The sequence below is a fragment of the Pseudorca crassidens genome, chromosome 19 (genome assembly GCF_039906515.1).
Source record: "Pseudorca crassidens isolate mPseCra1 chromosome 19, mPseCra1.hap1, whole genome shotgun sequence".
In the NCBI taxonomy this organism is placed as follows: Eukaryota; Metazoa; Chordata; class Mammalia; order Artiodactyla; family Delphinidae; genus Pseudorca; species Pseudorca crassidens.
In genome coordinates this window covers 61,736,377-61,740,478 of record NC_090314.1, presented here as the reverse complement: position 1 = coordinate 61,740,478, position 4,102 = coordinate 61,736,377, and the positions used below count along the sequence as shown (strand labels likewise).

General features: G+C 39.8%; 1 non-coding gene across 1 annotated transcript; it reads left to right on the top strand.

Moving 5' to 3' along the window:
* Window positions 1-1,797: 1,797 nt before the first annotated feature.
* TRNAK-UUU (transfer RNA lysine (anticodon UUU)) lies at window positions 1,798-1,870 on the top strand. The gene has a single exon. It is a non-coding gene; the product is annotated as a tRNA-Lys (tRNA).
* Window positions 1,871-4,102: the final 2,232 nt, after the last annotated feature.

Below are 4,102 nucleotides of genomic sequence, written 5' to 3'. Positions count from 1 at the left end.
TAGAGAAATGTGCTGCCGTGGTCTGTGGATGGGGTTCTTTCCAGATTCACCCTTGTTGTGCCCTGAAAGGGCTGGCTGATGTTTAGGAAAGGAAACATAAGAGAGAGCTTTTTGCCTTGCTTTTGTTACCTCACCAGCAATATTTATTTTTGGAACCGGAAATCTATAGATCGATGTGTAACACTCTCTTAGTTCAGGACCATGATGAATGACGGGCTACTGAGAATAGAACGTTTTCCTGTCAACTTACTGGCAGAGTAGGAAGCTCTCAGGCAGCAAAGGTGAAGGTTTAGAATTCTGAGAAAAGAATGGTGTAAGTATGACCTCATCAGAGACAACGACCTTTTGGATTTGTGTTTTCGAAGTAAAACTATGTAAAAATTATCCATGATAGTAAAAGATGGGTGGGAGGAGAATTGCCCATGGCACATGTAATCTGAAATAGCATTTTAAGTGCTACTGGGCTCTTTTTTAAAAAATGCTGTTGTGCTTTTAATGAAAAAGAGAAGAAAAAAGGAAAATTTATATTCGGCCTTAAAAACGCATTTGCATGTGTAACAATTGAAGGGGCAAATCTTCCTTGTGAATTGTGTTTTCTCACAGTTACGTAGCATGAGGCCATACCTTCCAATGTTGGAAGACTGGTAGGGTATTTGCGATATTATTCTGCTGAGTGGATGTTACATGGAGGTAATGGAAAGATGACTGCACTTAATTTCTGTCTGCTGGTGACTTAATGCTGAAGGTACATGATAATTAAAGGGAAAATTAAATAATGATGACTTCCATCTTCACATCAAGGTGGAACTTGTTTACATTTCATGTGGTTATTCTGTTATTTCATCTGGTTTATACCTATCTATCTATCTACGTATCTATCTCTATAACCCCATTTTGACAAAATAGGATCATATTGCATGCACTTCTGTCCCTCACTTAACTGTCAGTGCATGTTTGCAAATAAGTATTTATTTCTACTATGACTACAATATTTGAGGAACTAATAGGTCCAGTGTACTGTGTCTTGAATAATTAGACATCATCTTTGCATTCAGATTTTAAACTCTGTGGCGTAAACAATTAACCAGTTTACTGTTACAGTAAATTGATAAGAGATGAGATGGATCATAGGGGGAATACCCTAGGAAGTAAGGCAAATGGGAGACTTACCCAAGACAAGGCTAGCAAGTAAGGCAGAACCCAGATTATGCTGGATTGTTTTAAACCAGGTCAGGTTAGTGAGACTATTGCGACGGCTGGTGGAAACCATTAAAGGGTTTTAGGCAGGACGTGGCATAATTGGATTTGTAGTTGTGAGAGGAAATTCTACTTATATGTGTAGTGATCAGATAATTTATTATCCAAATCAGGAAACTTTATGCTGGGACTACAGGTGTAAATTTTGGCTCTTCTGGGCAAACTAGGATGTATGGTTATCCTGTTGACAGAAGACTACAATGGAATTAGAGCGGTACGTGAAGCTGAGTTAGGAGAAAAAATGATGGTTTGGACCCCGATGAGGCAGTCCATAAAGAGAGAGAGAGGGAGTTAGATAAACATAAGAGTTATTTTGAACAAAGAACATGAAAAGGTGGTGACTGAATGTGAAAGGGGAGAGAGAGAGAAGTTGAGGTCTAGCAGGCATCCGGCATGAAAAACCGAATGGATATTGGAGACATTTATTGAGATGAGGAAGGTTGGAGGAGCCTTAGAAGGAAGGTGATAGTTTTCGATAAGGACGTGAGTGGAAGGTAGCCGTTAGGCACTCAGAAGGCATCAAGATTCATGCCAGGGAATTCCCTGGTGGTCCAGTGGTTAGGACTTGGGGCTTTTACTGCCAAGGGCCCAGGTTCAATCCTTGGTCGGGGAACTAAGAATCCTGCAAGCCAAGCGGCGTGGCTAAAGGAAAAAAAACTAATAAAAGAAATAAAAAGTAGAACATTTACATTAAAAAAAAAAGATTTATGCCAGCCACTTCTTCACATTTTCTGTATCATCCGAGGTGCTCATCTGGCCTGAAGGACATTGTGGACCTCAGAGCACTAGCCATGGCCCAAGTCTTTCTAGCACATTAATGACTCCAGAAATATCAAATACTTATTATATTCTCACACTGTCAGCAATTTCTCCTGATCGTTTGGCTCAGAGGTTGGAAATGTAGTCTCATTCTGTATTTTCATGCTGATTCATCGGGAGAAATGCCTTAAGAACCTCCTATTCCAGGCGAGCTGTTTGAAGATGCCTGGTGTGATGAGTGGTTGAAAAAAAGTTTTAAAAACTGCCCTTTGGGGATCTGACAGTCTTGATAAATTAAGGGACAGGGTGCTTGATGACCCGAAATGATAGGATCTGATGCCAGTGGAAGGTGTATTTTGCCTTGGTTAAACTCAACTCTGCAATAAAACCTGTAAAGATTTCTGGTGTTTAGAGAAGTGATTAAAGGTTCAATATAGGAGGCAAAATAAAATTTGAATAATGTGGGCTAAAAAATAGATGCCTCGGGCTTCCTGGTGGCGCAGTGGTTGAGAGTCCGCCTGCCGATGCAGGGAACACGGGTTCGTGCCCCGGTCCGGGAAGATCCCATATGCCGCGGAGCAGCTGGGCCCGTGAGCCATGGCCGCTGAGCCTGTGCGTCTGGAGCCTGTGTTCCGCAATGGGAGAGGCCACAACAGTGAGAGGGCTGCTTACCGCAAAAAAAAAAAAAAAGATGCCTCTGTGTGTTTGTGTGTGTGTGTGTGTGTGTGTGAAAGAGAGAGAGAGGGAGTATTGGATAGGAGTGGAAGTTCACAACTTATATACAGGTTGGCCCCCAAAGCTACATCACTATCTATTTTTCTCACTTCGTCTAGGTAAACTTGGCTCCTAAATCTTTTAATTAAAGTCCATCTTGCATTTTTTAAATGAAAGGTGGACCCAACTCAATTACACACATACAGGTGATATACTTGGAGGATTATGTGAAATACACCAAGAAGAGCAAATGTGCCTTCCTGTGAGAGAGATTCTGTTTTGTTTTGTTCTTCATTCCTCTTTTTGATGTTGGTTGACTCAACTTCCTTTAGTCCTGACCTCTGCATTGATGGATCATTAGAAACTTGAAAGGATCTACACAAATATGAAAGTGCATCCCCATTTGTGTTCCTTCGAGTTGCAACAGTTTTATAGGTAGATCAAATGTTACTATTGCTCATGTTTTAAAAAATGAAAAAAGTGAGATATGGAAGATTGCAACTTGAAGTCTCAATATTAACTGAGCAAAGGACACTCAGAAGGGGCAGCTATCCTGGGTCTTATATTTGAGACACGGTCTTGATGCCAGAGGTGTTGGCTGAGAGCCTTTCTGAAGCCCAAGTGTGGATCTTGTTAACATGGATTTAACAAACCTGAATGGCTAACCTTGAGAATGTACAAAATACAACTGCACTTACCTTGTATGTGAAACCGATACAGAGCTGCTGAGTTGGAGAAGAATTCCCCTGCTTTCCAGAATCAGATCTGTCTTCTGTTACTTTGCTTAAAGTATGCAGCTGTTCCGGAGAATTAGTGTTGCTTCCTTTCACATTAATAGCAGAATAACTAACTTTCCACTGTATTTAATAACAATGTCAGTCTCCTTTAGAGTACTAGGAATCTTTGCCATCCCCTTTTTATGAAAAAAAAAAAAAAAACCACACGATTCCTTACTTCTAAACTTCTCGAAGAAAATTTTCCGAATTTGTTTCACTGTGATTCAAATTTCACTGATCTAAAAGAGTACAGGATAATTGACTCAGTGCTGTACTAAAATGTCCATATCTTCAGCAATTTATGGAAGATGAGTATCTGTTGTATAATCTCTAACATGAAGATACTTTCCACGTTCCTTCCAGCTCTGGAAAAATTCTATCAAAATTCAAAGACTTATGCTAAACCTTCACTAGGGTTTCACCTTATAAGATTACCTGAAGGCTATTAAGAAGTAAACTCCCCTTTCTCTCTTTTTTTCAGATTAATTATTCTATTGCTAGTATTGCAGGCTAGGAATAAAGTATTTTTATTCTTTTAGTCTTGCAAAGTGGAAAGTTTTAAAATAGTGATGTTGATACCTCAAAAAGAGGAACTC